Source organism: Megachile rotundata, chromosome 2, assembly GCF_050947335.1.
Source record: "Megachile rotundata isolate GNS110a chromosome 2, iyMegRotu1, whole genome shotgun sequence".
Classification (NCBI taxonomy): domain Eukaryota; kingdom Metazoa; phylum Arthropoda; class Insecta; order Hymenoptera; family Megachilidae; genus Megachile; species Megachile rotundata.
The window spans coordinates 15,901,631-15,914,652 of record NC_134984.1 but is presented as its reverse complement, the minus strand read 5'-3'; the positions used below and the strand labels follow the sequence as shown (position 1 = coordinate 15,914,652).

The 13,022-nt window shown below is 35.1% G+C and overlaps 1 protein-coding gene across 4 annotated transcripts in view; it reads right to left on the bottom strand.

Annotated features, from left to right (window-relative positions):
• The window catches only part of rsh (Rap GTPase activating protein radish), a 178,394-nt gene that overhangs the window by 136,823 nt on the left and 28,549 nt on the right, over positions 1 to 13,022 (bottom strand). For 2 of the 4 annotated variants that reach the window (XM_076542046.1, XM_076542049.1), the window contains exon 1: positions 638 to 1,037. The exons of 1 other annotated variant lie outside the window; for it this stretch is intronic. The gene's annotated coding sequence lies outside the window, so the exon portion shown is untranslated. Of the gene's footprint in view, positions 1 to 637; positions 1,038 to 13,022 lie in introns of those variants that run through there. One more of the 4 variants, XM_076542048.1, reaches the window with a different exon arrangement.

Here is a 13,022-nt window from a genome sequence, read left to right as displayed (position 1 = left end):
AAACTTTGTGAAAGACCCTCATTAAGCCCTGGTGAGTATTTAAAATTGATCTGAAAATTTCACACCCCATTTGCACTATCACTTTCATCTCAGATCATGTAAACACGAAACCCGAAATATTGTAAATAAATTCTGTGCAAAAAAAAGCAGTAAGTCCCTTAAACATAAAAAATCACACCCCTTTCCATCACTTCCCTATCATAAACACAACAAGAATTTTGTAATGAAACTCTCTAACAGCAGTAAACCCTGAACCCTTGTTAAGTATTTAAAATTGTTCCGGCAATTTCTCCCCTTTCACCATCACTTCATATCACCTACACAAGACAATTTGTAAAGAAACTAAAAAAAATTAAACCCTCATCAACCCCGGCGAATCGCCTCACGTTTGCACAACCCTTTGCCTTCTGAAATCATCGAAAACAAAAACAAGATCAAGTCGGATCGATTAAAAATCGACTCGCTCAACCCCGTAAAAGCACGACGAGAATTATTATCGGACACTTATCGGTAGCCAATTTAAGGGTGAATACAGGACACGGTCACGAAGGGACAGAGACAGAGAGAAAGGGAAAGAGAGAGAGACAATGAGAAAGAGAGAAAGTGTGATCAGCCAGTGTGCAGGAAATTTACTCACGATTGTGTGGCACGTTGCGGCGGTGCGGCAGGACTGTGGTCGAGGGTGGAAAAGCGTGTCGGACCGGCCGCGAAAGAGGCTCGCTTCCTCTCGTCGCGTATCGCGCAGACGTACCGTTTCAATCCCCCACCCCCTCTGCGTGTATACACGATAAACGAGGGGGTGGAGGGAAGATCGCTGGTGGTTTTCACGGGGTTGATAACGGGACAGAAGGGCCGAGACGCGTTGCGATAGCGCTCGCGAGGGTGCCAAGAGATACGCGGACAAACTTAGGCAAACACGGGGGTTGCTAACCGACTCCTGCAAAATGAACGAGTGTCATTCTACACGATTCAAGTTTTATTGATTATGGTATTTTTTATTGGAATACTGGAATGTTTAGATGGTGGGATGCTACGAATCTAGAATTGTTTGGCAACGGGAGATGTGACGAGATATGACGATGTAAGGATCTAGGGGTAATGGCGTGTAGAGACACGAGGATGTAGGGATCTATAGCAAAGTGCAATGGGATCTGAGGATATTTGGGTATATGTATATTGAGATGAAGGGATGTGCGATCTGGGGTATTCGAATTTGAGAACTGGGAACCTAGAAATCTGGGGATATGGTGCATCGATGTTGAGGTCAAGGGATTTGGGAATATTGGAATCTAGCCATGTTTGGAAGTGGGGAATTATGATCTAGATTATGATGTAGTTATGGATCTAAAGAATTAGAGATCCATGGAGTTGGTAACTAAGGAATCTAGGAATCTAGGGATCTAGAGATCCAGGAATATAGAAGTCTAAGTATCTAGACACCTACACATCTAGACATCTGGGTATCTAGGTATATAAGGATATAGAAATCTAGAAATCTAGAAATCTAGAAATCTAGAAATCTAGAAATCTAGAAATCTAGGAATCTAGGAATCTAGAAATCTAGGAATCTGGGTATCTAAAAATCTAAGGATGTAAAAATATAAAAATCTAAAATTGATGACTTGCAGCTATCACCTCACACATTTTACCAACTACACAACACACTAACCTAACTTAATCTCACACTAGTAACTTCCAGATGAATTTAATACTTCTCCACCTAAATCTAACGACAGAGAAAAATTGACAACGCACCAAAACTATATAAAAAAAAAATAAATAATATTGAAATAATGAATGATTATACGAAATCCAAACGTACAACTACAAACACTGAAATATATTTCGAGCGTTTCAATTAAACGTAAAATGACATTCGCAACGCATAACCATAACCAGAACGCGAATTTGATAAATCCTCTTATATCCGAGACAACCGAGCGTAAGACATAAGTCGACCACGTAGCAGCTTGTACGTCGCGAAGAAATACTCGCGAGAAAAGAACGATTTCGCAGATTTGTTGCTTCTCGCAAACGTTCAACGAAATCACAGGAAAATTTGCATGAACGACCGAGAGAAATCGGTACGCGGTTTTTAAAGGCCATCCCCCCATGCGAGTCTTTTCAGAAAGCGCGAGAACACATCTGACATATGAAGCGACCGAAATTTTTCGAGTAACTTCACCGTCTGGCTGGAAAGGGAATATTTATTGTCAAGACGATTTTTGCTCCGGAAGAGGATTTCCGCGATACTCGTATGCAATATGTTTTCCATCGTCGATTCGAGAACACGTGTTTTCCAAATATTTTATTCCGGTGACGTGCATCGCGCTTTCCCGTTTTAAATAGCGGGTACAAGTGTATCGAATGTCGGATAGTATTTTTTTTCCGGTTTCACGCTTTTAGAACTTTGTGAACTTTGATATTCGGAGTTTTCTGGTTTTCGAATTTTCACGAGGTGGCTTTGAGGATTTTCGGATTTTGGGATATTGGAATTTTTGGATTTTTGGGAATTTAGGAAGTTTTAGAGTTAGAATATGGGGATTTATGGATTTGGAGATTTTTCCAAATTTCAACATTTTTGCATCCCATATCCCTAGATCCCAAAATCCCTAGAGCTCCAAATTTCTAGATCCAAATATCCCTAGATTTCAAAACTCCCAGATCCAAATATCCTTAGAGCCTCAAATTTCTAGATCCAAATATCCCTAGATTCCAAAACTCCCAGATCCAAATACCCCTAGATCCTAATATCACTAGATCCCAAATCCCTAAATCCCCAAATTCCTAGATTCCCAATATCCCTAGATCCAAATATCCCTAAGCCCAAATAACCTTAAGATCTAAATATCCCAATATCTCTAGATCCCCAAATCCCCAAACTTGCAAATCCCCAAATCCCCAAATCCCCAAATCCCCAAGTCCCCAAATCCCCAAATCCCCAAATCCCCAAATCCCCAAATCCCTAGATCCCCAAATCCCTAGATCCCCAAATCCATAAATCCCCAAATCCATAAATCCCCAAATCCATAAATCCCCAAATCCATAAATCCCCAAATCCATAAATCCCCAAATCCATAAATCCCCAAATCCATAAATCCCCAAATCCATAAATCCCCAAATCCATAAATCCCCAAATCCATAAATCCCCAAATCCATAAATCCCCAAATCCATAAATCCTCAAATCCCTAGATCCCCAAATCCCCAAATCCCCAAATCCCCAAATCCCCAAATCCCCAAATCCCCAAATCCCCAAATCCCCAAGTCCTCAAATTCCCAAATCCCTAGATTCCCTACATCCCTCAATCCCCAAATCCCAAAACTTCCAAATCACCAAATTCCCAAATCCCTATATCTCCTTTATGCCCATATCTCTGAACCCCCATAGGAATCCACATATCCCCAAATTTCTAGGAACCCAACAAGATGTAAAACTACTAACACATTTCTTTTTTATGTTTCCGTTGTTTTTTTCCTGGATTCATGGGATCAGGTGGGCAGACAGGTGTTATAATGGAAACACGTGAAAGATTGATTAGGTTGTTGAAGGCGCTGCGGCTTCGTGGCGTGCAACTTTCTAATTGGAAGATTGCACCGAGCGTTTAGGGAGTTGAGTTAATTTCTTTCGTGTTGCCACAGGAAACGCACTGAATTCTGCATAGGTCGTCGGTTTACTTTGCATTCGAAATTGTAACTCATACGCGCACCGTCGCGCACATAAATTTCATCTCAGAATGCAAAGTTTAATCACTCGCTAAGTACGAACGGAACGACGAGTAGTCTTGTAACATTGTTTGTACAACGCGTTTATACGCGTGTTTGCAAAACTTAATAATCGTTGAAACCAATTTTATCTCGTTCCGACGGACGATTATACCGACGCAAATTTTGGAGCATCTTAATTAAATTTTCTAAATAACTGCAGTGGATTTCCAAGTATTTCGTTGCGAGAAACCCTTCTTTGCGTTCGGTGCAATGTTTATCGTCATGGAGTATGCTTGTCGATCAATTTTTAGGGAAGTTTATAGAGCATTTTTATATGAAATTTATTTTAAATATTATTCTTGAAGCACTTTTTAAATACTGACCTTTAAACAATATAATAATGAATATTTATTAAAAATTAAATAAAAATGATATTGTGTAAAATTTTGTACGATGGTATTCATTTTAAGTACTACCCTTTAAGCAATACAATAATGAATATTTATTAAAAATTAAATAAAAACGATATTGTCTAAAATTTTATACAATACTGTTCATTTTAAGTACTACTCTTTTAGCACTACAATAATAAATATTTATTTAAAATTAAATAAAGACAAAATTCTTTAAAATATTGAACGACACTGCTCATTTTAAGTACTACCCCCACTCAGACATTACTATTTAATAAAAACTGAGTGAGAACGTCAATAAAATTTTAAGTGCAATTCAGCAATAATATGAAACATAAATTGCACGAGAATTATAGTCGCGGAAGCAGGAAGGTAACCTTGGGGGAATTTTGTGAGCATTTGCAAGTTTTATAGACATTTAGCCAAAATTCGAACGCTTATCTCCACGATGGATTTCTATCACGTACAAGGGAGGAACTTTTCTCGATTAGGGAAGTTTCACATCGAATTTATAGGCGATAAACCGCTGGAATATTTAACGATACGAAATATTTATAATTCTGTGCACATTGGACATAGTATATTTGAATATCTATACATCGATTATTCTGTATTTAATTTTTTTATCGACATTTTTAACCTGCAATTTTTTTATATTTCGAATGTACTGTATTTAAATTTTTGTTCTAAATACATTTAAATTTTTATTATAGTACATTTAAATTTTTGTTATAGTTTTTGTTCAAAATTGTATTCAACATTTCAATCAATATTTTTGTTCTGTTCACGTCATAATGCTTTATTTGACAGAACCTTTTTATCCTGATATCAAATTACAATTGAACGATAAACATATATAATATTTCATGTTTTTATCATACTTCCTCTACGTATAACATAAAGTTAAATTCGTAAAAGGAAAAACTTAGTTCATTTGTTCGCAGAAAGAAGAAACATCAAGTAGTATTCTACGATACGATGTTTCCTTTTATTGTACTCTGCTGGATAATTGACAGGTTCATTGATTTTTATTTCGTTCACGAATCGATGCACTCGAGATTCAAGTTTAATATCTTTCTCCGCGTTTATTGAAATTAATGAACGTACAGTGACATTGCAAAATACTTCAATTTTAATATCTTAGAACCCATATGAATTTCAAAATTAAATTTTATTAGGACAGAGTGAAATTTGGATATCATGTTAATTATTCAGAGTTCTACAAATAATTTATCTACTACAAATAGTTCTACTACAAGTAATTTATCTAGCTACAATTTACCTAAACTCCTAAACAACGTAACGAAATATAACAGTAATAAAGTTGCTTAGAAATAATAAAGTTGCATTGAAATTTTCAATGTTATCGACGTAACAGAAAACGTATTATACTTTACACGTAAGATGCAGAAAGACATACGGCAAATCTTAATCGCGAATAATCGAGAAATTAATTATTCCCATCACGATCCAACGATTATCCCGCGTAACATAGAGTGGCAAAGAACGTAAGAGGAAAACGCGAGAGAGAGTAACAGAGGGTGATAGAAAAGGGTCGTGAGACACACTCTCGAGCCTCAGGTAACGATTACTCCGGCAAGCTCATGGGGGATTTTAATAAGGAAACGAGAGCTTATTCATATCCCTTCATGGCGCAAGCGCCAGAAAGCCACCTGTAGCCCCAGCTTCCAATCAATACATCACAGAGGCATATCGTGCAAGCTTTCCAGGTAGCAATGTGTATATGCACGGACACAAGAGGCGAACTGTTCTCGGAAGCCAGAAGTCGCCTGTTGCTGTTGCTGATAGCCGATGAGCATTCAACGCAACCCGATGCAAATTTTACTGTGATTCGACTGTTCTGCTTAACTTTTCGATTCGAGAGTTTTGGAAACTTAAGAAACCATGTGAACACATTTGGACAAGAGAAACAGTTCAATACTCTTGAGTACATGAACTTTTACTCAAATTGAGTTAAGGTTCAGTATCATGTTAGTAGGTGACTCAATTGAAACTTAGGTATTTAATACTAAAAGTGTATCTGAAGTTTTCAGTACTAAATAATGAAAGTCCTAATAATAAGTACTGAAGTATACTCAACTACATATGTTGAGTACTTAATAATAAAAACTTAGTAGAATAAAACTTAACATTATTAATATGATATCTAGTATTGCCAGATGAAATAGTTAAATAATATCGTGCTCTAACTTAAATACTATATTACTTAAGTTTACAATACTCTGTCCCTATCATGATAATTCCACCAAAGATTTACTACTGCGATTACAGTCTCCTTGATCATGTTTGCTTTGATTCATCGAATTACAGTAGCCAGCGATATCGCTTTTCTATGACAACTGACTGATCCATATTCCCGTTCCGTGAAATCAATGTAGGTCACATTTAGAATCATATCGAACGAGAAACACCACGGTATTGGAAACTGAGGCAATGGAACGGTATCGGGGATCGTTTAACCCCGTTTCGATACTAAAATGAATGATTTACTGTACTTCTACAGAACAATTGTGAACAATTTCCACTTTGAACTTAATAAAAAGAATACGAAGATGGGTACGACTTCGTGAAAGGATTTATAATTGCAGAATTAAAAAGCAGTCACTTGCAATTGTAACAAACAGCGCAATTAAAGATCGATTCGTTTGCTTCTGTGTAACGGAGATTACGGAAATATTGTGTACATTTGATTTTCGTTATATTGCCACGGTAGCGGAACAATTTAAACAATACGGTGACGTAACGCTTATTCGTACAATGCGATGTAGTTACAACGCGTAGCTATACAGACAAATGCAGTACGTGGTATTATAACGCATGGCAATATAACACGAGGCAATTGAAGTAGGCAATAACACGAGGCAAGTGAAGTGGAAATTGTGACACATAGAAATTATCACGCGTAGTAGTTATGACACGTGGGAAATACTACGCGTGGCAATATAACGCGGGAAATTACAACATTCGGCGATATAACGCGAGGGAAGTACAATGCGTGATAATTATAAGGCGTGGCAACACAACGCGTGGAAAAACAGTGCGCGGCGATATAACGCGAGAAATTACAACATTCGGCGATATAACGCGAGGGAAGTACAATGCGTGATAGTTACAACTCATGGTAACACAACGCGTGGGAAAACAGTGTGCGGCGATATAACGCGAAAAAATACAACATTCGGCGATATAACGCGAGAGAAGTACAATGCGTGATAATTACAACCCGTGGTAACACAACGCGTGGAAAAACAGTGCGCGGTGATATAACGCGAGAAATTACAACATTCGGCGATATAACGCGAGGGAAGTACAATGCGTGATAATTACAACTCATGGTAACACAACGCGTGGGAAAACAGTGCGCGGTGATATAACGCGAGAAAATACAACACTCGGCGATATAACGCGAGGGAAGTAAAAACAGTTCATATTGACATAACGCAATGAAAATACAGTGCATAAAGATTACGTACGGAAAATGCAACTCGAGGCAATATAACGCGAGACAACAAAGATTAAAAATGATATAACTATAGTTCAGTTATTTTTGATGTTATAAAAGCTAATTTCAACAATTTTTCGTTCCTGTAATCCACAGTCTTGTCTCGTTGGTGACAATATGACGGGAGTTTACTGTAAATGGAAATTAGCTCGTACGAGCGTCGTAATTAGGAGCCATTTCAAGTTATCTAAGGATTCTAATTATGATCGTGAAATTTCGGTACTCACGAGACTGTTTGTAAGAACGGGAAACAGAAACTAATTGAAATTGGCATTAAGCCGAGACTCTGTTAAATAGGACCGTTGCAGTTCCCGATATTTGTAAAGTTAGCTTGTTTGGTATTTAAAAAGAACGAATTGCAGTGTCTAGAAGTGATATTGTAATTGTTCACGTTATTGGTTTACTGCACTTTACTTCACACGTCATCATGAAAGTAATTAAAATATTCGAACATACGCACCTATGTTTCCAACGTGAAAATATTTTCGCTACACTTGAAAATTTCTGAGACTTACATTTGCAAGTATAAAAATTTTAATGAAATGTTTCCGAATGATCGAGCAAATAATTTGATACTCCAGTTTTCCTGGTAAAATGACGCGATCATGAAATCGCAGCTTTCGAAATCAACGCCAGAATTGAACGGTAAATAACGGAAGATTCGTAAGAGGATTACACGACGTGTATTTATCATACGCGAAACTGCTTAATGAAAACATTGCTTGGCATCCTGTAACGCCGGTACAAGCGTTTGTAAAAGTGAGACGTTTCAACCGTGACCGAACAATACTTGTGTGAATTATTCGGGCTGAAAAACGGGGTCGTTATAGCTCGAGGAAAATAAGTAACAAGTACGATTTCGTTTATAAAACCAATTGAATTATAAATCCTTTCGCGAAGAATACAATGAAACAATTATTGTACACGTTTGTGCAACGATGAAAAGAAAAACGAGTATATTTCTGTGTGGGGGAATTAAATCAAGTAGAAATCAATATATCTCGTGTTTGTAAGGTAAACGTTTCACGAGATAAATTAAACTAAATGATCCTTAAAACGCCTCGTAAAGAAGTAGTTGATTCAGCATTCTCTGTAATACAACTCCGAGAGAAGTCTCGATGAGATCGTTTTCTCTTTTTCATGACTCCCTTATGGTTGTCTCGTATCCTCTGTTGCTTTCATCTTCCCTTCCGACTGTTTTTTATGACGGAACGTTCATAATGGAAACGTCACGAAACAGTAATTAAGAGGGATCTTTTTTCGAGACTTTTTCTCCAAACTTTGTGGATTCTAACTTCTAATTTTCTATCTTTCATGCTTTGCTATTTCGTTACAGTGAATAACCACATTTTTTTAATTACTTAAAAATTTCGTTTCTTTCTTTGTTCAATCTAGAGTAATTAATATTTCATTAATTATTACAACCACAAGTTCTTTTAATTATTTAAAAATTTTATTCATTCTCTGTTCAATCTAGTGTAATTAATATTTCATTAATTATTATAACCACCATTTTTTTTAATTATTTAAATGTTTCATTTAGTCTCTGTTCAATCTAGTTTAATAATTAATATTTCATTTGTAAAATATTTAAAAATTTACGAAATTATTAAATAGGGGATGTTCATGCATTTTTCATATATTCTCTAAAAATTAAATAAAAATAATCTGTAGATTTTATGTAGAATAACTTGAACTTTGACCTCGCCAACCTCTGATGAACACACGAAATATAAGAATGCGACGTGTAACATGATTAGGATATATTGGCTGCTTATCCGAGGGGATGTTTAATGAAAGAAAAGATTGAAAAAAATGATGGAGCCTATGGTGGAATAAATTTTCAATAAAAAGAAAGAGAAACAAAAATCCCGTCGGTTTTTCATTCGCTACCCCGTTCACCCCTTGCGTTATTAATAAAATCTAGTACCTGTACAATTAACGTAGAATGTAAACATTGAAGATAATATTACGATGGAAGATTTTAATGAAATTGCGAGAAATTCTTGACGTTTAAAAGCGATGTTTAAATATAAAAATTGTCGAAATACCAATGGATATATTTTCATCCCTTACGCGTGCATGAGCTTGAACCTTTATGTAATCTACTTAATTAAAATCTCAATAACCGTGTAAAATATTCCAAAGCAGGAGAATATTAAGAATTAAAGTAGAGAAAATATTTGTTTGAAATGGGGGAAATTTAACTGAGGATTTTCATCCCTTAACGGATATGTCGGTCAATTATACATTGAATTTTGATGAATATAGGTACACTATCAAAGGTTGATTAAAATATAAAAATGTGAAGAATTAAAAATGATATTAAATGTAGGAAACTTCAAAAATGTTTTTAGTAACAAATTTTCAACCCTTAACTTGTCTAAAATTTTATTTAAATATTGTACAATTTTGTAGCACCCATAAATGACATAATATTTAGCTACTTTATAAATAATCTCTGACTAATGAATCAAGACAATAAAACACCCCAAAATTAATTTAAAATAAATTCTTCATCACAATATCTTGTCTCACAAAACAATTCCCAAAATTTTTTCCAACCAGACAATCGAGAACTGATAAAATAGTAATTGAAAGGAAGAATATTAAAATGAAGTCAGTTTTCATAATATTGAAATTGAAATTTCATTTCTAGTGGAGAACGTACAAGGCACTCGTTTTAATTGAAACGAAGAAAGGAATAAGGGTGGCGCGTAAATCGCGAGCTTATTCATTCCTGATTTCTTTCCAGTCCTAAAATCACACTTCTTTGCATGCGTATAAAGGGAAATATTCAATGGCGCTTGATACACGAGGCTCAAACGACGAGGATCTATATAGAATCGAACGTTGCAATATATCCACTTTAACCACCATAGAAAGGACATCGGTGCATAAGAAATCTTATGTCTGAGAATAAAATTAGAAGTGTCACGTTCGTTCGACGAATTTCGATTGAGATGTTTAAAATATTATCGTCTGGAAACTTTTGTTCTTTAAGATATTTTGAGACTGATCAAAATTGATTATTGTAAATTTTTAAGAAGTGAAATTTGGGAATTGAAATTTAAAGTAAGTTAAGAAATTTAAATCAGTTAATAGAATAAAATATTAATTCTGGTGAAATTAAATTTTCATTCCGGTGAAACTTTTGGGTATAATTTTGTGAATAATTTTAACAATTATGAGGAAATTTAGGGATTTGGAAATTTATCATAATGAAATTTAAAATTAAAAAATTTGGAGAGATTAAAAATTCAGAAATTTAGAATTTTTTGTAAAGATTTTAAAATTGAAAAATTTGGAAATTTATTTGAGATAGAAATTTGACTTCGTGTAATTAAAACAAAGGAAAATATTTAACGCAAGATAAATTCTCTGAGAGATTCTTCGTCATAATTAATTTTAGTGGAATTTAATGTTTAATAATAATGCAACGAAGCAATTCAATTCAGTTTATTAATAAAAGCGAATACCTGGAATCTACGTCAAACATAAATCTTTCTCGGAAAAGTCATTCTGAAAACTGCCTATAACTTGGTAATACAACATCAAAAGACTCGTCCAGATTCTACGTAAAATACCTATTTAGCTTTATGTAGGTCGCTGAAATTCTTACTATTTAAAAATATCAACATTTACAAAGAGAACGCATTTAGAATTGTGTAATAAGTATAATTAAATGGGTGGAAAATACATTGATGCTGTTTTCAAATATATAAACTTTCAGATTCTGATATTTACATATTTTTTCAATTTTCTGAATGATCTACATTTTTAAATGTTAGATATTTTAGATTTTCAAAGTTTTAGGTTTTTATGTTTTCAAATTTCTATAGTAGTAAATTTTTACCTTCCCAAATTCTCAAAGTACCAAATTTCCACCCTCCCGAATTCTCAAATTACCTAATTTCCACACTCCCGAATTCTCAAATTCCCAAATTCCCACATTCCCAAATTTCCACCCTCCCGAATTCTCAAATTCCCAAATTCCCATCTCCCCAAATTTCCACCCTCCCGAATTCTCAAATTCCCAAATTCCCACATTCCCAAATTTCCACCCTCCCGAATTCTCAAATTACCAAATTTCCATCTCCCCAAATTTCCACCCTCCCGAATTCTCAAATTCCCAAATTCCCACCTCCCCAAATTTCCACCCTCCCGAATTCTCAAATTCCCAAATCTCTACCTCCCCAAATTTTCAAATTCCCAAATTCCTACCGCCCCAAATTCTCAAACTTCCAAATTTGCTAATTTTTCAAATCTCCACCTCCCCAAATTCCCAAACTTCCAAACCTTCAAAAATCTCCAAATCCCCAAATCCCCCAACTCTCAACCTCCCAAACCTCTAAAAATCCCCAAATCCCCAAACTCTCAACCTGCCAAACCTCCGAAAATCCCCAAATCCTCTAACTCTCAACCTCCCAAACACCCAAATCCCTCCACTTCCCAAAACTTCCAACCATCCTCAAACACCCAAATCCCCGAATATCCCAAACCTCCGGTTATCAATTTTCTGTTTGGTTATCGACCCGTCCACTTAGCCACGACTGAATCCCATAAATCTAAATCTCTAATCGTTTCGAAAGTTGTGCCAGCGAAGGTCCACGTCGCTAATCATGTTAATATTGGTTAGCAGGGGCAATTGAGCAAGGTCCTTGCCGTTGTACCTTGTCACTTGATGACGAGGGAAGGGTCCATCTAAATATAACGTTTGAGCAAGGGCTCGTCTGACGAGGCAAACCTGGATAATATCGATTTTTCCCAGACCAGCTTTCCTGTCGTTTTACCTACGGTGGATAGTGTCCCTACAATGTTCCTGGCAACGATTCAACCGTGATAGCAACGCACGATAATTACTTGGGAAGGATTTATCCCCGGGTGTTTACGAACCTCCACATTTTCCGGTGTTTTTACTGAGATGTGTTTGATGAGCTTCTTTCGTATTTTCGCGCGAAATTCAATTTGTTTTGGGGTTCTTTTAGATGTATATACAATTTTATTTTTTATTAGATATATACATGTATAATTTTACTTTTTATTAGATATATACATATGCAATTTTGTTTTTTATTAGATATATACATATGCAATTTTATTTTTTACTAGATATATACATATGCAATTTTACTGTTTATTAGATATATACATATGCAATTTTGTTTTTTATTAGATATATACATATGCAATTTTGTTTTTTAGTAAATATATACATATGCAATTTTGTTTTTTATTGGATACATACATATGTAATTTTATTTTTTACTAGATATATACATATGCAATTTTGTTTTTTATTAGATATATACATATGCAATTTTGTTTTTTATTAGATATATACATATGCAATTTTGTTTTTTATTGGATACATACATAT